The sequence below is a fragment of the Myotis yumanensis genome, unplaced genomic scaffold, assembly GCF_028538775.1.
Source record: "Myotis yumanensis isolate MYYU_CA2020_CCGP unplaced genomic scaffold, mMyoYum1.0.hap1 SCAF_3, whole genome shotgun sequence".
Classification (NCBI taxonomy): domain Eukaryota; kingdom Metazoa; phylum Chordata; class Mammalia; order Chiroptera; family Vespertilionidae; genus Myotis; species Myotis yumanensis.
This window is the reverse complement of record NW_027223754.1, coordinates 122327921-122349691: the sequence shown is the minus strand read 5'-3', so window position 1 is coordinate 122349691 and position 21771 is coordinate 122327921. Positions and strand designations below refer to the sequence as shown.

Below are 21771 nucleotides of genomic sequence, written 5' to 3'. Positions count from 1 at the left end.
TTCCTACCTGCGGAGTTCAAAGCACCTTCATCTTCTCTTCAGCTCTCAGAGGAGAGACGAGGGAGAAGGTGGGCCCTAGCAACTCTGCCTCCAATGTGCCTACAATAAATACTTGCTAAGTGCCCATGGGGGACAATTTTCCTCACTGCACGGATGGGAAAATGGAGGAAAGCCCATTTACTCAGCACCCACCTAAGCAATTTTCCCAGTTCTGACTCTACTAGTATGCTTCAAGCCCTCTCTCATCTGAGGACTAGTTCCTCTCAAAGGACTTGCCAGAGGAACTAGAAAAGACGATGTGGTCTCTTGCTTGAGACAGACAGACACAGACACCCAGTCTCAGGGCTGACTGGGAGGGTGTACAGAGACTAAGTACTTCACACTGTCTCAGTTAGTTCTAACTGCAGGAGTGGTCATCTCGTGATGACTTCCTAAATCCTCAGAACAGAATCAACTGTCCCTGCCCAAACATTTCCAGAGCAGCTTGTCTGCCATCACATTTGTGTCACCGATCACATAATGCTTCATGTTGTAATCGTACAAGTTGCTGCCCTCCCCCATAATTTTTATCACCTATATAGTTCTACTAGAGGCCCAGTGCATGAAATTCATGCACGGGGGGGGGGGGGGGGGGGGGGGGACTCTCCTCAGCCCAGCCTGCACCCTCTCCAATCTGGGATCCCTCTCACAATCTGGGACTGCTGGCTCCCAACCGCTCACCTGCCTGTCAGCCTGATCACCCCTAACCACTCCCCTGCCAGCCTAATTGATGCCTAACTGCTCCCCTGCTGGCCCAATTTCCCCCAACTGCCCTCCCCTGCCAACCTGGTCACCCCTAACTGCCCTCTCCTGTAGGCCTGGTCCCCCCCAACTGCCCTCCCTCCCCTGCAAGCCCGGTTGCTCCCAACTGCCTTCCCCTGCCAGCCTGGTTGCCCTCAACTGCCCTCCCCTACTGCCTTGGTCGCCCCTAACTGCCCTCCCCTGCCAGCCATCTTGTAACCACATGGGGGCAGCCATCTTGTGCGAGGGCATGATGGTCAATTTGCATATTACTTCTTTATTATATAGGATGTTCCTTTGACACTCCAAAATGCCCAGCATAACAATTTGCCTATTACATATACAGCAACGGTCACAAACTGGCACCCTAAACCACAGATATGCTTTGTTTGGTCTCCACCATATTTTACATTTTTTTAGTTAGTCACCAACAATTAAAAATCAGGAGTTTTTACCCAAAAATCAGGAATCCAAGCTTCCCTAGTGAAAAAATGGAATATCTAGCAATACCAGGCTCATGTGGTGTGGCAACAATCAGCTGGGCCTGAACAGGAGGTAGGTTTACAGACCCACCACCCTGACCAATTTCACTCATCTGAGTTTGCAGCTTTGCATTAAAGTCTAATTGAACAGGTGAATCTGTGGTCATTTCAGCCCACAAAATCCCTGAGGGTAAGAGACAGATCTATTTCTCTTGCTTTGAATGTGGTCAGATGAAGGAAGTGCACCTCGGGAATCAATGAATGAGTTAAGCCATACAGTGAAAATCTACATATATAGGCCAACAGGCTTCAGAGCCTGCGCCACAACAAAAATGTAAAGTTACCAGCCTTTAAAACAGGGACTCTGCTGCCTAACTCATTTCCAGGTAGTTTGTAAGGACAGACTTAGACCAAGATCTGAGCTAATCCTGAGGCATCCTCAGGCACCTGACTTCTGGCTGGTATTTAACAACCCAGAATGAGATCTCCCATTCTCTAGGACAGTTATGGCGAACCTTTTGAGCTCGGTGTGTCAGCATTTTGAAAAACCCTAACTTAGAGCCAGTCGGCCTGGTGGTCAAATCCCTCTAGTATTAACTACAACAATCAAGGCTTAACTAGAACAAGACTGTGCACAAAGACCACAAGGGGGTGCACCAAGAAAGCATAAAAAATGCGGAGACAAAAAAACATGACAGAAATGGAGGATGTAGAGCTAAAAAACGCACTTTTGAGGGCTTTCAATAATGTGCTAGAAGCTGCCAATAAACTTGATGAGAGCCTCACGAAATCTAATGAGACCCTCGATGTTGTGATAAAGAACCAACTAGAAATTAAGCATACACTGACTGAAATAAAGAATATTATACAGACACCCAATAGCAGACCAGAGGAGCGCAAGAATCAAGTCAAAGATTTGAAATGCGAAGAAGCAAAAAACACCCAACCGGAAAAGCAAAATGAAAAAAGAATCCGAAAATACGAAGATAGTGTAAGGAGCCTCTGGGACAGCTTCAAGCGCACTAATATCAGAATTATAGGGGTGCCAGAAGATGAGAGACAGCAAGATATTGAAAACCTATTTGAAGAAATAATGACAGAAAACTTCCCCCACCTGGTGAAAGAAATGGACTTACAGGTCCAAACAGCGCAGAGAACCCCAAACAAAAGGAATCCAAAGAGGACCACACCAAGACACATCATAATTAAAATGCCAAGAGCAAAAGACAAAGAGAGAATCTTAAAAGCAGCAAGAGAAAGAAAGTCAATTACCTACAAGGGAGTACCCATACAACTGTCAGCTGATTTCTCAACAGAAACTTTGCAGGCCAGAAGGGAATGGCAAGAAATATTCAAAGTGATGAATGCCAAGAACCTACAACCAAGATTACTTTATCCAGCAAAGCTATCATTCAGAATTGAAGGTCAGCTAAAGAGCTTCACAGATAAGGAAAAGCTAAAGGAGTTCATCACCACTAAACCAGTATTATACGAAATGCTGAAAGGTATCCTTTAAGAAGAGGAAGAAGAAGAAAAAGGTAAAGATACAAATTATGAACAACAAACATGCATCTATCAACAAGTGAATCTAAGAATCAAGTGAATAAATAATCTGATGTACAGAAAAAAAAAAAGAAAAACCCTAACTTAACTCTGGTGCCGTGTCACATATAGAAATTTTTTAATCTTTGCAACCATAGTAAAACAAAGACTTATATTTTTGATATTTATTTTATATATTTAAATGCCATTTAACAAAGAAAAATCAACCAAAAAAATGAGTTCACGTGTCACCTCTGACACGCGTGTCATAGGTTCGCCATCACTGCTCAAGGAAGAATGCTCAGCTTCTTATCTTTTTTTTTTTTTTTTTTTTATTGCTTAAAGCATTACAAAGGGTATTACATATGTGTCCTTTTTTTTCCCCCCGCCCTTGACAATACCCCGGCTTTCAGCTTCTTATCTTAAGAAAATAATGCAAATGGGAAATAAAGGAAGAAAGGAAGGAAGGAGGAAGGAAGGAAGGAAGGAAGGAAGGAAGGAAGGAAGGAAGGAAGGAAGGAAGGAAGGAAGGGAGGGAGGAAGGGAGGAAGGGAGGAAGGGAGGAAGGGAGGAAGGGAGGAAGGGAGGAAGGGAGGAAGGGAGGAAGGGAGGAAGGGAGGAAGGGAGGAAGGGAGGAAGGGAGGAAGGGAGGAAGGAGAAGAAAGGGAGAAAGGGAGGAAGGAGAAGAAAGGGAGAAAGGGAGAAAGGGAGAAAGGGAGAAAGGGAGAAAGGGAGAAAGGGAGAAAGGGAGAAAGGGAGAAAAAGGGAGAAAGGGAGAAAGGGAGAAAGGGAGAAAGGGAGAAAGGGAGAAAGGGAGAAAGGGAGAAAGGGAGAAAGGGAGAAAGGGAGAAAGGGAGAAAGGGAGAAAGGGAGAAAGGGAGAAAGGGAGAAAGGGAGAAAGGGAGAAAGGGAGAAAGGGAGAAAGGGAGAAAGGGAGAAAGGGAGAAAGGGAGAAAGGGAGAAAGGGAGAAAGGGAGAAAGGGAGAAAGGGAGAAAGAAAGAAAGAAAGAAAGAAAGAAAGAAAGAAAGAAAGAAAGAAAGAAAGAAAGAAAGAAAGAAAGAGAGAGAGAGAGAGAGAGAGAGAGAAGAAAGAAAGAAAGAAAGAAAGAAAGAAAGAAAGAAAGAAAGAAAGAAAGAGAGAAAGAAAGAAAAGAGAAGAAAGAAAGAAATATACACACACACATAAATACACATATATTATTAACATAACATATTGGTGTATATTAATGCAGTATCTTTAAGGTAAGTTTAAAAAGTGTGAACAAGCTAAAAGTTCAACAATGGGAAAATCAATAAGTATCAAGAATTACTGTGTAGACATTTAAAAGTCTAATTATAATTATTATGTAGCTGCGGTAGAACATTAAATAAAGCAAATACAATGCAAAATTCTATCTACATTATGACAATAAGCATGTGGAAATCATGTTTGTAAGTAAATACAGACTGAAGGCATCATAGAAAATAGAAAATTGATTTGTCATGCTGGCAGGTTTGTGAGCGTCCTTTTTTTCCCTATTCTATTGATTTGTACTCTCATTGTACAACACTATTTATACTAAAAGTATTTTTTTAAGTGCCCCGCCCAGCCCACTCCTGACTCTAAAATAAGTTAGCACAATCCCAAACCAGATACTGATGAAGGGTAAGGGGGAAAGGTCTCCTTTGCTCAGTCCCTTCTTGGAGTCCCATAGGGGATAGGTATGAAGTAAAGGTTTTGTCACAAATCAGCATGTTGAGTCAGCATGTTGAGTTGGGGGAAGCTTCCAAGAAGGCTCCGCCCACACCACCCCTCTCCCCCAACATGCACACACTACAAAGGGAAAATCAGCACTCCTCACTGAGCAGATACTTCATGCCCCTCCCCCCACCCTTCATGTGTGTGGCCCTTCACTGCTCTATCACGAAAGTATGCCAGTGTGCGATGGTCTCAGAGTCCCTATCTTCTGACGCGTGTGAGAAGGCTCTGGGGGTCTCCAGGCTGGAGATTGCCACACCAGCCCTATCTTTTCTTTCTTTCTTTCTTTCTTTCTTTCTTTCTTTCTTTCTTTCTTTTTTTAATCCTCAACTGAAGATATGCTTACTAATTTTAGAGATGGGAAGGGAGAGAGAAACATTTATCAACTGGTTCCCTTCCAATACGTGCCCCAACCGTGATCAAACCCACAACCTTTCAGTATATGGGACTATACTCCAACCAACTGAGCCACACTGGCCAGGGCACAGCCCTGTCTTTTCAATTCACATCTCATTGTGTCCCTTGTGGAGAGTTAGGCTCCAGGTCCAGGGAAAAGGCTGCTCGCCCGCCGAAGGAGGCAGGAGTGTTAAAGAGCAGGATGACCACTGAAGCACCTTCTAAAAGAAGGGGGCCACCATGGCATCAGGCCAGATGCTGTGGCGGAGCCGGGGCAGGCAAGGGAGGAGCTGAGTAGGCCATGTGGACAACCAGAAGACCTGACCCTGCAGTGGCCTCCTGATGGCCAGGTGGTGAGGAGCATTAGGTGGCAGCTGCCTTTTTTTAAACGGTGAGAGAGCTGGTGCCTAGGAAAACAGAAAGAAAAACTTTCTTACATCCACTTTCCAATAGGAACAGACTCCCCGGGGAGAGATTCCCTACTTTGAATCACACCCAAATCCAGCAGGGCATCTCATTTGCAGGGAAATTCACTTATACTCGATTGTTGGTCTTTTACTTTTCAATTCCAAAAACTGGCCTGGAAGGAAGGAAGGAAGGAAGGAAGGAAGGAAGGAAGGAAGGAAGGAAGGAAGGAAGAGGGGGAAGGGAAAGAAAAGGAAGGGAAGGGAAGGGAAGGGGAGGGGAGGGGAGGGGAGGGGAGGGGAGGGGAGGGGAGGGGAGGGGAGGGGAGGGGAAGGCAAAGAAATTTCCTTTATTGCTGCCCTATTCTGCGTAGCATTTGTGGTTATGGAGGAAGTCCCCAGAAATGGGGCCACAATCCAAACAAGAAGGATGGGAAGCCAGTGGCCCAGCTGGTCAGGTCCTTAAACCCATTGAAGGGCATTTGCAACCCCCAAGCCTGCCCAGCTGGTAGCATCTGCCTAGAGGGGAAATGGTAGGGAAGGGCTGGAGAGGGCCAAGAGGGACCAAATGTGAAGGCCAATGGCTAAAGCTGGCCCCTCCTCCTGTAAGCAATCCCTACCAGAGGGTTATTTCCAGGCACTTTTTCCTGTGAGAAAAGAATGGAAGGAATGCAGCCTAGCCATTACCCAAATCCACCCCACAAGGGCTCCATGCCCAATTATGTACAGTGAGGGTGTGGGGGGAGACCCCTCCAGAGCCTGTAATCAGCAAATCCGTTTAAGAAATTCAAACTGGCAGCCAGAAACTAGTGACATAGGTAATGCAATACAAAGGCGGGCCTCCCTGAAAGCTTCAGTACGCATGTCCGCTCCCCAGCTCTGCGGTATGAGTGTGTGCTGGACGCACAGCCTCCACTAACCACAGGAATAGGTGGCCAGAAACACTCCTGGACTGTTATAGCTCTCCAGGGACCTGATCTCCAGGAAGTGCTCGCAATTGCAATCCAATTGTGTCCCTGGCTAGGGAAGCCAGCTGGAGACTGGGGACTGTGCCGGGGGAGGAAGAACTTCATTGGGAAAAAATGTTGACAAGAGTTTAATGTGGAGTGAGCGGAAGGACAAAGGCTTGGATGAAGAAGCCTGACTGAGAAATAAGGCATTCAGAGTGCTCCAGCGATTTGAATGGGGCTGTGCAGGGAGTATTGAGTTAAAAGGAACAAGATGGGGCTGGACTCCCCAAGGCCAGGCCAGGCCCAGGGTGAGGAAGGGGTAGTGAATGTTCTCCTGCAGTGCCTGGAACTTGGCACCTTGAAATCAACTCTAAAGTGGGAATTAGCTTAAGGCAACCCCCAGCTAGAAGGAGAGCTCAGAAAATTGAAACCAAAAAAACATGCTGTCCTCACTTATGAGATCAAATTAAATGGCAAAGAAGAAAAACTAGCATTAATTAAGCAGTTAGCATGGATCAAGCATATGATATCTCTAATCCTAACAACCTGCAGCAAAGTGGGTATATTATCCTAATATTGCAGATAAGAAATCTGCAAATCTGCGAGTCTAGATATACCAAGCACATTAGGGGGTTATTGACGCAGTTTTTCCAAAAGTAAACCCTCTTCAGCCCAGGCTCCTCCCTCAGTAACAACAAAACAGCTCACTGGGTGGCCTTAGTCAAGTTCCTTAGTCTCTCTAGGCACCACTGCCCTCTGCGTTGGTGTTCTTATCTGTCTCCCCTTCAGACTATGCCCTCCTTGAGGGTAGCACACTCCACCAAATTCTGCCTGCAGCCCTCTACCTAGAGCTGTGTCTGGCACACCAGACACTCACTCATGTCTGCTAGCTAAATGAATGAATCCATGAATGGATGTATGAACAAACACCTCAAAGTCAAGGCATGCCTCTGAAGGAAGCACTTATGAGTATTTGCTCACCAGATTTCTCCTCAAAAGTAGAAGATTTGGACCTCCCCAAACCTAACTTTGCATTAAAATAATCTGGAAATCTTTTCACTATACAGATTCCTGCCCCACTCCCAGAATTTCAGACTAAAGATCTGGCCTGGGGGCCCAGGAGTCTGAATTATTAAAAAGCTTCCCAGATGTCTCTAATACAAAGCCAGTCTAGGATCACTAATGTATATTACTTGGCTTATACCCGTTCAGTTATACGCTGGGAACGGATGAAGCTAAGAAATAAAAACAAGTGACTCTCTCCTATGGCCTCTTTTCCAAAGGGCTCAAATCAATTTTTATGCTGTGATGCTATTGCCAATTAGACTGAAACAGGGTAGTAATGTTTCTCCCCATTCTATAGGTTGGCAAACTGAGGACTGTCCAAGAAAGAATACTAATTCCTTTTCAGATCTCTCCCTTTAGTTCCTGAAGAAAGTAGGTATTAGAGCCTTTGGGGCCTTACCTAGATTTCTGGGAGAGAAAAAAGAGAGAACAAGGCCAGGTACAAGTCTGGCTGCAGGCAATGCTGATGCCAGGACTGATGTCTCTATGTCTCCTGCCCAGACATGGAGGACAAGACACGGTTGTTCTTTGACAGCTCATATACCTCAAGTCTAAACCCCAAACACAAAGTCTCAACAATGTCAAATCATCTGGCTAGAAGGAACAGAGACCCCATCCCCTTCCTCTCACACCTGTGCCCATCTCCCTGTCCTAGAGATTGGGAAAGGCCATGTATTTATTCATTCATGAAAATTACAGCAAAGCTAGGAAGTGCCAAGCAAAGGAAAAGAGTTAGAAGAGTTTCAGTCCCAAGAGAATATGAAGAAAAAATTTAAATATTCCTATTATTTTCAATAAAAGAGTAGTCCTTCTGGAGGAACTATGCTGAGATTCTAAAAGCTGAGCTACCCACACCCCACCTTACCCAAAAGCTGGGACAGACACCCTGAGCTCTCTCCCTCAGCAATGGGACACACCTCCTAGAGGCAGAAACCAAAGTCACCTGGCCAACACGCCCAAGAGGCCCTCTCTTCCCTCACCCCCCTCCTTCCACCCAGTCTTGGATGAGACTGATGGAGCTGAACAGCTGCAGCTGTGAGGGGAGGGAGGTGGACAACAGCTGGACAGAGGGAGGACCCTTCCCCCACCCTGGGCAGAGTCCCAGCCAGAGCTGGAGAGGAAGGAGAGAGACAGGTCTCCTCTGCGCACTTCTCTTTCAGGACTGGAATGTGAGCCTTCACCTCCCCTCTGACCTTGCTCCCTAACCCTCCTGGTCATCAGGGAGGGAAGTGCCTAGATTCCACAAATAGCAAGGTCATTCAGTGGTGTGGTTTGCAGGCTCTGTGGTTGCACGCCCTGGAGAAGGCAGTCCCACACTGCTCCGTGAAACATTGCACACACACCCCTCCCCCGTACCCTCCCACCCCCCGCCACCACCACCACTACTGGCCTCCCACAGGCCATGGGTGCTGGAGGAAGGAGTTCTGACCCCCAGCCCGACATGGTGGAGGCAATGCCGTGATCTGCGGTGAAGAGTATTGGCCTGATGGTCAGTGGACATGGGTTTTGTCACAAATTAAGCTTGTGACTCTTTTTAAAAAAAATATGTTTTTATTGATTTTAAAGAGAGGAAGGGAGAGAGATAGAGAGAGAGAAACATCAATGATGAGAGAAAATCATTGATCGGCTGCTTCCTGCATGCCCCCTACTGGGGATCGAGCATGTGCCCTGACCAACAATCAAACCTCCTGGGTTCATAGGTTGACGCCCAACCACTGAGCCAAGCCAGGCAATCTGTGACTCTTGACAGACTTGGGATCAATCTTGATTCCACTAAAAAGCTTCATGACTTTGATTTCTGGTTACTTTGACTACAGAATGAGGATGGTAACATATGCTTTATAGGGTAGTTCCTAGATTAGAAGGGGTGGAACCAGCTCTTGTTCCATGATAGGTACTGATGTTTGGGGGTATCAGTTTCTTCATCTGTAAAATGAGCATCCTAGGCTAGATGGTCTCTCACATCTCCTCCAGCTCCTATAAAATCTACTCATGAAATGGATCCCCTTTACCCCTTTCCTCTAAGGCAGTGATTGGCAAACTGCGGCTCGCGAGCCACATGCAGCTCTTTGGCCCCTTGAGTACGGCTCTTCCACAAAATACCATGTGTGGGCACGCAGAAGTCAGTATTTTGTGGAAGAGCCACACTCAAGGGGCCAAAGAGCCGCATGTGGCTCGCGAACCACAGTTTGCCGACCACTGCTCTAAAGAGAATGGCTGCTCAAAATACATTCCCTGAGGTGAGTAGCACACAGTTGTGAGAGGTGCATTAACCTCTTCAGACCACTAGGGTTCAAAATGTTCCCTAAGGGGTAATTTATTAAATGGGTCCTAATTGCTTGGTAATATCCTTCCCAAAAGTCACTTCACTATGCTATGATTAGGCCTGGGATTTGCCAAGTGCTGTCATTCTCTTTGCAACTCCATAATGGAACCTTAGGATGTGAGAAACTAATCCATTGGAGAGTTATATATCGAATCGGGGTTCAGAGTCCTAGCAACAGAGCCAGACAACCTTTCATTTAATTTTCCAGTGTGTAAACACGGAGATACAAAATTGATACACCTTGTAGTAAGATATGCCTTTTACTCAGTAAATATATATTGTCATAGAAAAAATGCAGACACTGGTTCTGAAGTGTCTCCCAGGTAAATAAGGCCCTTAAGACTTCTCCCTTTATATTCTCCTATCCAGACCCTACACTCAATCTCCAAACTTGCCCAGACCTGACTCCCAGGGGCCAGCCCTTTATCTGACACACCATGTCCCCAACATACATGCAAACCAGTCACACAGTTCAGTGACTTCTTACCAAGAGCAAATTACTCATAACACACCTCACACCAAAGGTGACCCAGCAGTATGTAGCAACACTGCAAGTGAAAACCAGTGGTGTAGAACAGTACTGTCCAATATGGCAGCCACTAGCAACAGGTGGCCACTTAAATTTTAATTTTAATTAGTTAAAAAGGAATAAAATTTAAAATTCAGTTCCTCAGGTGGACTAGCCATATTTTAAATGCTCAAGAGCTACATGTAACTAGTGCTACTGTATTGCACAGTGCAAACTAGAACACTCCATCATCGCAGCACTGGTCTAGAACAGTGGTCGCCAACCGATGGTCCTCGGACTACTGGTGATCCGTGAGGTCCGAAAGGTTGGCGACGCTGGTCTAGAAGATGTACTCTTCAGGGGCAGAATAGGCCGCAGGTGGCTCAGACTGGATCTGGAAGGGGACAAGGAGCGAGGGGAGGGCCATCCTGGAGGAGGAGGGGCCATTTCCCATTGCTTCAGGTGAGACACCACCAGGAAGGTGGCTCCAGCAGGCCCACCAGCTCAGGCTAAGCACCTCAGTGAGGGTCTTCCTAGACCCAACACTCGGCAGGATGCAGCCAGCAGCTGTCACACCATGCTTCATTTTTGGGATTCATAGGATGCTTGTCATTCTCTCTAGCCCCTGGTGGACTCCTGGATCTTGTCCCAGAGAAGGGAGCACTGCTACCCTCCTGCTGCCCACCTCAGCTGAAGTATAACCTACAGAAGGCCAGGCTGCTCTGCCTCCATCCCAGACTCAAAAATATCAGGCTGCAAACCCAGAGGGAGGTGAGAAAGCTGGTTTTAATCAAGCACCTACTATATTCAAGGCACCACCAAGGTACTTTACTTACGTTTTCCCATTTGATTAAAAAAAAAAAATGCTGCAAGGTAAGTATAATCCATTTTCCAGATGAGAAAACTAAGGCTCAGAGAAGGTAAGTGACTGCTGCAAGCTGGTCAGGGTTACAGTCTGAACACAAACCCAGAGAAGTCTGACTCCGAAGCTTACAATCTATTACCCTCTCAGAGGCCACAGGTCCATGGGCAATGGATGCAGAAAGGACAGGCAGTGCCACACCCCTCCCCCAGGGAATTCTGCAAACACATAAGACAAGTTCAAAACCCAGGGCTTTTTGAGTTTCTGGCCAGAGAGAGCCCAGAATCCGAGGAAGGTCTTGGCATTAGAGAGGTGAAGAAAGGCCAGAGTCAAAGCAGGGGAGCAGAATAAGGAAGGAGAAGGAGGAAGACAGTGGTGGGAACAGAAAAGCAAAATCAGGAAGAAGTGCACAAGGTGTCTGAAATTATTCCAAGTGTAATTAATTATTTCTGCAATTAGTTGTCTATTACCTGTGTTCCTCAATTAGGCCTTAGGCTCCATGAAAGGATGACCTCATCTTTTTCACAGCTGTTTCCCTAGCACTAGCAAAGCAGGTCTCTATAAATACCTGTTGGAAAGATGGATAGGTGGATGGAATGGCAAATTGTCAAGGGACTATGGCGAAAGAAAAGTCCTCTTTCTGCTTTTTCAGAGACCATTATTTCTAAGACACGTTCCTGCCCTCTGGGCCAGCTCAGCTACTCGAGGGCTCCGAGACGTCTGGCAAAACCGTCCTCCTCCAATGGTCCAACATCCTGGGCCCTGTCTTCTCCTCTTCCATCATCCACAACCCCATCACCACTCTCCGGGTGACCACAGGTTATGAATCCAGGCCACGGCAGACCTAGAGACCTCAAAGTCATCTGGTGCAGTCTGCTCATTTCACAGATGAGGAGACTGAGACCTAAGAGAGGAACCGGCTTGCCAGGCTGCAACTTCAAAGTGGAGAAAGTTCCTCATAACAATGCCAGCAGAAGCTTGATAATAGAAGCTCAGTGCCAAGCCCCAAGTGCCTTGTTGCTCAGTCACAGAGCCAGGCCCAGTACCTGCAGCCCATCTGTCTCTCCAGCCTGCCAAGAGCCCTTCCTTCCCCTGTGCCCATGTTGATGAAACCCACCCCAGGTGATTCAGAACATTGTACTGGGGGAGGTTTTGCTGGCTATGGTGCCAGGCCTTTAATTTCCGATTTCCCAGCCTGACACCCCTAACGGTCCTAGACCGCTCTGTCCTGAGCCCCATGTGGTCATACATTACCTTGGCTGATGCCAGCCATGCCTTCCCAGCCATCTGGACAGAAAAATGAGGAAGGAGAGGACAGGATGATCTTGGCAGAGAGACCAATGGAAGCTACAGACACCTGGTCCCTACCCTTCCTTACCTTGCTGTGTATGTGCTGTTAAGATGCAAGCGTGATGGGAATGCTCCTTTTTTTATAAGACTCAGTTTCCCCATAAGTAGTTGGGAATCTTCAGCCCAAACTCAGCAAGATGTATTGAGCTGCGAGTATTTCTTCCCCCAGATACAAAAAAAAAAATCCATAATAAACCCCAGTTGGGCACTTTCTAGGTACAGTAGGGCTCTGCCCTCGAAACGCTCTCAATCAAGTTGGTGAGTCAAAACAAACTCACATACAAAGGTTAATTTCACAAATGAGAGCACTGCCAAATGAATAACACAGGGCAAAGGCACTGCAGACTGGCACAGGTAAGAAGGACATGACAGGAGAGACCCTTGAGCTGGTGCTGAAAGATGGATGTGATCTCAAGAGTCTAAAGGCGAATTCGAATTGTGGCTACTGAGCACGGGGTAAGCATGTTCCCTACTGGAGAACCTCACTGTCCAAGTAGTGAACGCACAGGCCATCCACCAAGGATGCTCAAGGCTGCTGGATGTGCACTGTGCCACCTGGGGGTAGGGGAAGTAAAGTGCCTGCAGGATGAACTTGATGCATGAAAACAAGAATTTTCTAGGAGATGACCTTGAGCAAAGGAAGCAAAGGAAGACAAACCAATTAAATGCTAAGAAACACAATTTGACAATTGATTATCCTTGTAATCTAAAGGTTTTGGGGAACAGGAAAAAGAGACAAGTATCATCACTAGATATTGTTCAAATCCAAGTCCTTTGGATCCTAATTAGGCCAAAACACAAACTTCACTGAAGTGGAGCCCTGACTATGGCTAACATGCTACTGAAACCTCTGCTTTTACCTCCCTGGGTATAGCTCCAGCCTAGGGCTACCCAAGAGTGAGAGAGAAGAATCAACTACGGAGGAGCCTGGCAGGAGCTGTCCACATCTGTGCAAAGGATGGAAAGCAACACCCATTAGAAACTCTACTGCATTACTTTCCTGGGGCTGTTGTAACAAAGTATCACAAAATGGGTGGCTTAAAACAACAGAAATTTATTGTCTCACATTCTGGAGGCTAAAGTCTGAAATCAAGGCATTAGCAAGGCATTAGCAGGGCCATGGTCCCTCCGAAGGCTCTAGGGGAGAACCCTTCCTTGCCTCTTCCTCGCTTCTGGTAGGTGCTAGCAATCCTCATGTTCCTTGGTTTATAGCAGCACCACTCCAATCTCTGTCTCCATCATCACATGGGTGTTCTTCTTAATGTGTTTCTGTGCCCAGATTTCCCTCTTGTAAGGATATCAGTCATCAGGTTAGGGCACGCCCTAATCCAATATGATCTCATTTTAATTTGATTACATTTGCAAAGACCCTATCTCCAAGTAAGGAGATTCACAGGTTCTGGGCAGATGTGACTTTGGGAGTGAAGGAAAACACTATTCAACTCAGTATGTCCACCTATTGCCAAAAGATGCCCTTAGAGTCAGAGATGCCAACCACCGTGGGAAGACATTACCCTGAGGTGGTAATGCCATCTCCTACTCAGCACCATGGCCACATGGTCACCCTTAGACCCCTTATGAAGCCTGAGATCATCAAAAAGAAGACCAAAAAGTTCAGCTGGTATCAGTCAGACCATTACATCAAAAGTCTTAAGTTCTAGACCCAAATCCACCTCTGACTGGCCAGGTAACCTCAGCCAGAATGAGAGCCCTCTCAATGACTCTGTTCTCTGTGAGGGGAGAATTTGGATTTGATTTCCCAGGTTCCTTCTAACCCTCAAACTGCCAAATTAAAAGCAAATGAAAATCAGTACAAACTCATAATTTTTTAAGTATAAATACAGGTAATTTGGCTCAATGGATAGAGTGTTGGCCTGTGGACTGAAGGGTCCCGGGTTCAATTCCGATCAAGGGCACATGCCCGGGTTGCAGGCTCAATCCCCAGCAGGGGGCCTGCAGGAGGCAGCCAGTCAATGATTCTCTCTCCTCATTGATGTTTCTATAGCTCCCTCTCTCTTCCTCTCTGAAACCAATAAAAATATATTTACATGTAATACAGGTAATTTAATACAGGTAAATAAATACAGGTAAACAGAAATAAACAAAGGTATATGTGTGCACATGTGTTGTCATACATAGATTTCCTAGCTGTATTCTCTACAAGGACATTGAAGCAATGACACTCCCGTAGCAATGAACACACCCAGTGCCTAGATCTTAGTTTCTAAACACCATTCTCCAGCAATGGACCCAGGGCTCCTTAGAGAAGTGATGGATTCCAGGGCTATAACAGAAAAAATGCAGCATAAGTCTAGAGTATCTTGTGATGCCAAAAAGTAAGGAAGTGCTCAAAAAAAGATGAAACCATGTCTAAAGGGCACAGGTTCACCTTAGTACCAGTCAGACCAATATGTGAAAAATTAAGTGTAACTGGCAGAAACCCAGAGGCAGTGACAGTATGACGTGCAGAAAATTCAAGGGCCAGGTCTTGATGCCCAGCATTGGTTAGAGAAGCAACAAGAAAACAAAGCACATGCTGTCCAGTGGCTTTCAGAAGTTCCTGGTCCACACATCAAGGAGCCCGATGTGCTGCTGACGTGCAACAAATCTCACTGTGCTGAGATCACGCACGTCTCCTCAAAGACCCGCAAAACCATTGTGGAAAGAGCAGCCCAGCTGGCCATCAGAGTCACCAGTCCCAATGCCAGGCTGCACAGTGAAGAAAATGAATAGACAGCTTGTGCACACATTGTATTTGTGTTAATAAAACCATAGCATTCTGCCCAAAAAAAGACATATTAGAGAAGGGGTACTGAGAAGGACGCAGCATTGCATCTAAGGTATTCTTGCCAAAAATGCATAACCTCACTCTCAACGTGAGAAAACATTGGCCAAACCAAAAGTGAGGGACATTCTGCAAAGTGACTGATTGGTACTCTTTAATGCTGCCAACATCATGAAAGACAAGGAAAAACTAAGGAACTGTCACAGGTTGGAGGAGCCTAAAGAGACATGATAAATGCAATGTAGGATATTGGCATAGAAAAAGGACATTAGTGGAAATATCCAAATAAAGCCTACAATTGGGTTAATAACGTTACACCAATGTTAATTGCTTGGTTTTGACAGTTGTACCATGGTTATGTGAGAAGTCAAAAAAAGCAAAGAAAGACGGTGTGTGCCATGTGTACACCACACATGTACATGCTACAGGGCACACTGAGTGCAAGAATGGAAGAATGGCAAGAAGTGTGTAAGAGAGCATGGTGGGATGAGGGGGCAGGGAAGGGGGGAATGCCCTTTTGCTGTTTCAGGCAGCATGCTGAGCCTCGGATCCAATTTTCACAAAAGGATTACGAGATTGCATTCTTTACCACAGGCAGCTGTCCCTGTCAAATAAATAATCATCGCCTTACATTTACATATCGCCTTTCATCCCACAGCCCTTCTCCTACAGCTAGGACCAGCCTGGGAACTGTCTCAGCCCTTCTCAGGGAAGGGAAGAAGGCAGAAGCAGGGAAGGGGCCAGTCCACAGTGAGGAGACCAACCTGAACCAAATCCGGTTTCCAAGAAAGTCAGAGGAAGGGGAAACTCAGCTGCCAGGAAGAGAGGGTGGTGTTGGTGGGTGGCAGGGGTGCCCCTAGGTGCTCCAAAATAAAGGCCAGGGCAGGGGAGTGGCAAGCAGCAGGCTCCCCAGCAGAGTGTCCAGACCTAGCAGCGACCACCCAGAAGCTATCCACTCTCAGCCTCTAAAATGTGTGTAATGTTGGGCAAGTTCCTCATCACACATCCCCTATCACACAGGATTCCTATGAGCACAGATCCATGGTAAGCACTTGGCATATTATGGCACCTAATCTTGCAGTTCGCCTGTTGGCCACATGGAAAGGGCCAGATGTAGGAAGTGCACATCGGAAATGGTGGAAAATATCAGGACACCTACTGGTCTCAAGAAGAGAAGCTATGAGTTTTCCCAAGAGGCTGACTTCTTAGAAGTCCACTGCTGAGCAAAGTGCAGTGGGGTCCTTGTGTCCAAGCTAGAGGAAAGGGCCATGGGTGATGTTGGATATTTGGGGGTACTGAACCCATTCTTCCCTCTGTTCTGCCCACTCAGAGGAGGTGACTTGATCTGATGTGAGGCTGTCCCTGAAAGGTCCACAGAGCAGGGCTGGGCCAGGCTGGGAAAGGAAGAGAGGGAGTGCTAAAGATGGGAGTTCCAACGCAGAGAAAACCCTTTCTATCAAGGGCTTTATGTTTCCCAAGCAATTAAGACACAAGGCCAGAGCTACCAGGCCCTGTATCTGGTGTGGTTGGACAAACAAGTGCACACTAAAAAGTCAGGTCAAAATATGACAGCTGTCACCACCCATAATGCAAACTGAGGCCAAATGAGAGAACCAGAGGAAGCGCCACAGGCACCAGAGGACAGAGAGGCCACTCTGGGTGTGAGGGGCTCCAAGGAGCAGAGATGGGCAAGGGGAGAGGGAAAGCTGCAGACACCAGAACCCACAGCATGCTCCGGAGGCAGCAGGACATCCGTCACCGCCATGATGGGGGACCGAGGGAGTGCACTGGAAAAGCCATTTGAGTCAGAGTGGAAAGAGCTGGGTTTCAGGCTGTAAGTCAAGACACCCCATGTGCTCCCACAGCATGGGCACAGAGATCTTGGGTTGAAAGAGCTGGGGATGCTGGGAGAAAGAAGGTTTTGGCATCAAGGAGCAAGTTTTCAGGGGGTAGGTTGAAAGATTTTTAAAAAACTTTCTCATGACACAGGATATTTGAGAGCTGATACAGACTGGAAACTTAGGTCACCTTGTGTAATAGAAAACCCAAACTTCCCCTTTGGCAAGGACCCAAAGCCCCTTGGTTCTCATCAGGAATCTCATGGCTCCTCTCTGGCCTCCTGCACAGAATCCCTCTCTTTTGGCCTCTATTGTGAACCCCAATACTTCCATGGCCCTTTCCCACTAAACCTCAATACTTCCCTTTGGCCTTCTCTAATAAACCCTAAATTCCCTTGGTCCTTATCCAATGCATGTCCACATTTCCTTCCGATATCCCAAATAAAACCCCAACTTCTTTTTGGCCTTCTATAAACCTCCCAATTTCCATTGGTCTATACTACTGAACCCATTCTTCCCTCTGTTCTTTCCCAAGAACCCAATATTCCTTGGAAACATCATCACCCATGGAACCTCAAAGGAGTATACATCGAACCCCCAAATATCCAACATCCCCCCAACACAAACTCCAACTACCTTTTCCCTTCTCGTGCCAAACTACAAACCTTCCTCGTTCAAATTCCCCCAAGAAATCCTGCACTTTCCTCAACCCTTCATCATCAAACTCCCAAATTCTCCTCAACTTCCCATTCCAAATCAGTTTCTCCTAAGAAACCCTCTCAGTTTCTTTTTAGGGACTCACTCTATAGTAGGTTTAGGTGCCATGGGCAGTACTGCTCAACTAGTCAGTGGCAAGTGCCAGGCGTTTTATTTCTAGTCCATCGTGGACCATGACACATTTCACAATATGTGCAAATCTCCTGGAGATTTTAACAACAACCAAACTGGCTTTACCCTTTTGAAGTCCTTCAGCTTCAACGAAAAATCCCTAAGAGTTTCCTTGGTTCCAACCACCAGATTCCAAGGACTTCCCTCAAGATTCCCCTAGGAAACACCGAAGTGTTATGGCCATGTCCATCACTAGAATCATTTCTAAATGCTTACTTGCTATTTCTGCACTTACCTCACCACCATCAGCCCTGGTCTACAGGACACACCTTAAGCAGCACTCACCTGATGATTTTCCTTCTCAGGCTGTCTCAGTGGGTTGCCCTGAGATACCCTTTCATGATCAAAACAAAAGGCTTTCCCAGGTATGTGGATAACCAAGAGCTAAACAGGTACAGAGCAAATCCCTTGGGACCAGCTAGAATCGACTGTTCCCATACTTCTGGGGAACAGGGGGTGCAGTAATCTGAGCCCCTGAGGGACTAGAGGGAAACCCTAAAGAAGGTTTTGTGCCATGGATCCTAGAGGTCGAAAACTCTGTCAAGGGGTGTGTCAAGGAGGGAGTGAGGCAGAGCAGGTTGAAGAGAGTCCCGTTGTCTCCAAGTTGTCCCACAAATGTTAGGCTGGGGTAGAAAGCCCCTCCCACAGCATAGTAAGGGGACACATGGGGCAGGCTGGCCTCTGATGGGTAAGAAGAGGGAAAGTGTGAACAGAAAAGGGAGAAATCTAATTAAAACTGGTTCCTGCTCAGCCACCTGCTAAAAACCACAGCTCACCCAAGACTTGGACAGAAGGGTCACTGACAACATGTCCAGGGACTTCTCTCTACGGCCTCAGACAGACGAAGGAAGGACTGGGCCGCCATCCCTCTCTGAATCCCCCAAGAGAAATAAACGCTCATGAAGCCGAAACCTGAGAAGATGCCAAGGGGTAGCAGGAGGCAATTTACAGCCAGGAAAACTGAGCACTCTGGCCAGATGTGGGCCCTGGGGAGGGGGCTGGGGCCTAAGGCATTTGTGCAGGAAGGGGGTAGGGCACAGGCCCAAAAGTTCCTTCCCCAGGACACCCCCAGCCTGCGGCCCTGGGCTCCCACCTTCCCAGAGGCAGGGGAGGCGTGAGCAGGGCTGGGGGTCAGCAGCCTGAGGAGGCATGGTGAGAGGCATAGAGGAAAGGAAAGCAAAGGAAAGGAGGTGGATGGAGGAAAGCCACAGAAGACACTGGGAAAAGGTGAGCGAGAGAAGAGGTCCACAAGAGCAGGACACCAGGCCTCTGCCCTTGACCGATTCGCCCCTGGACTGGCTCCTTCCTCTAATAGTCATGACTCCAGGAGGCAGTAAATGAGAACCAGCAGGGAGACAAAACTAGTTTTCCTTCTTGGCTTGGCCCTGCACTTCACAACCCCCACCCCAAGCAGAAATCTGGTCTTCCTCGGCACTGATGAGCATCTCTGTCCGAAACAGGTGTGCCAGCTTCCCAGCCTCCAGCAACACCTGCCAGCCCACAGGTGGGGCAGAATGGGAAACTAACAAGACTGTCAGAGCCCTCTCACCATTGCAAATAACAAATGTAATCCTAGGCAAGTGAGGGGGAAGCCAAGGTCCAGAGAGGGAAAGGGCCAAACCTGAGGTCACACAGCAGCAAAGAGAAGCCCAGCCTCAGACCCCTGAGTCAGCTCTGAGTTCTCCCACTCCCCACACTGCCGTCCTCCAGCCCCAGGGCCAGCAAGGGCCCTAGTTTAAGGAAACAAAGCTGCCCCATCCCTTGAGCATCAAGGAGGCGGGGATAGAATGCCTGGAAGAAGTCAAGCCCCTAAAGAACTGAATGCAAAAATCCACTGACAAGAGGTGAAATTATTTTCCCTGGAAAAAAATTAATAAAACGCCCTCCCTTACTAGACCCCAGGGGTATTGGGCTGGAAGCTGACGTAATATAGAGAGAAGAGGCCAAGGGGAAAGGAGCCCCCCCACCACCCCCCAAGTAAGCCTACTGCCAGGAGCACAACAGGGAGGCTACAGCTGGAGCTGCGGGTGGGGGGAAGAGAACAAGCCAAGCAGGATGTTAGAGCCTGAGACACAGTCCTGTGGGCGTCTGGCTGGAAAGCAGAAGCCCTTGAATTGGCAACCCAGGGGGCAACGCTCCACTGGGGCCCAAATACAGGCGGGTATGGATGTCAGGTGCCCAAGCGGCTGCGTGTACTGGCAGAACCCACTGGATGTGAAGCCAGGGGTGCCGTGGGATGCAGGAGGTAGAGATCTGGGAGAGCAGGGAGTTGGGACAGAAACTGGGCTTCAGAAGCAGACACATGGGTCCTCCAATGAGGAGAGGTGGGGGGCCTGGGGTGACCAGAGGCAGATGGTCCAGGGAAAGATAGGCATGGCCAGCACCCATCTTCCCATCCACTCCTGTCAGTCACCAGCTGCAGTTCTGCCGAAGCTGATGGCCATAATGGGCCCCACACCCAGAGAGGGTGCGAATGGAGGTGGAGGACCAGGACCTCAAGGAGACCCATCTTGGAGAGGAAAGAAGACAAGGAGAAGCACGGAGCTGTCCCCACTGCTGCCCTGAGTTGAAAAGGTGCTGCACCAGGAAGGGTTCACCTTTAAAGGGGGTCTCAGCAAGAGCCCCCTTGCTTCAGAGGAGCCCAGAGAAGCACTTGTAACTCAAAAGGTCAACAGAAAGTTGGTTCCCAGAACAAAAACCCCCACAAACACTTGGCCCAAGCCTTCCTGGCATGACGGCCCATGGAAGGTTCTGGCAGCTGAGACCAACTGGCAGCTCCACAGTGCCAAGTGTGAGCTGGGGCTTGTCCCAGGCCAACCTCCCCTCCACCCTGCCTCCCACTCAGGACCCAATGCTGGGATGCTCGGAGGGAGGAGGTGGTGGCCAGGTGGCCACCTCCCATCTCATCTGCTCTCCACCCCCCTCCCTGTTCACTTACAGGCTAGGGGCCTAGGCTTCCCACAGGGCACCTGCAAACACTGTCCCCTTACAGCGGTGTTAGATGTGACTATAAAATAACAGGATAGGTTTCCTGACAGTCACCCTGACCTTGAGATGGGGTGAGTGCTTCTCCCACTCCCACTAATCCCCCTATACACACACCAGCTTCACTACAAATTAGAGGCCACAGCGTGTGGGTGAAAACAAAAATAATGACTGAGTTAGCATCCTGTCTTTGAAGTGTTGGACACATCCTTACCTTCTCTGAGCCTCAACTTCCTCATCTGTAAAGAGAATACCCCAGTACCTGACACAGGGCCATTGGGAAGACCACGTGAAACCGTGGGAGATAGGAGGAACCATATCTAGTGATAAGCAAAGGGCTTAAGGATGATGGCGCTCAGGGGTGGGGGGTTCTGTCGGAACCAGGCTCTGGAGCAGCCTGCCTGGGTCCGAGTCCCCACACACCACCAGCTGTGCGTAAGGAGTCAAAGAGTTAACGTTGGGAGAGGATGAGCGCTATCCCTGGCTTGAGCGAGTATTTGTAGATGTCTGCTATTAGACATCACTATGCAGGTCCTTGGCCTCATGCCGTTGTCCTTCCACCACCAACACTGCACCGTCAGTATGTGCACAGACTGCCAAGCTGGGGACTCCACAGGGAGCAACTGGACTGTCCTCAGTGACACTGGGTCTCAGCTTTTGGTCCATTTAAGGCACTAAAACCCAGCCTGGGACAAAGGATAAGACTTTCCCAATAGCGGGAGCTCTGCTAAAAGAGTCTAGGCACATAGAGGACTCTGGAGAAGGCACCTCCTGGGGACTGTTGGAGCTGAGACAGCCACTTTTCACGAATGTTGTGAGACAGTGGATGTTAGGCTGCCTTGGCTTCATCCCAGCCTTTCCACAGACCCATC

The 21771-nt window shown here is 47.8% G+C and overlaps 1 protein-coding gene and 1 pseudogene across 2 annotated transcripts in view; one reads left to right on the top strand and one right to left on the bottom strand.

Moving 5' to 3' along the window:
• Positions 1 to 21771, bottom strand: part of TSPAN9 (tetraspanin 9) — a 201637-nt gene that overhangs the window by 133171 nt on the left and 46695 nt on the right. The gene's annotated exons all lie outside the window — the stretch shown is intronic.
• On the top strand, positions 13960 to 15136 carry LOC139005271 (putative large ribosomal subunit protein eL32'; annotated as a pseudogene).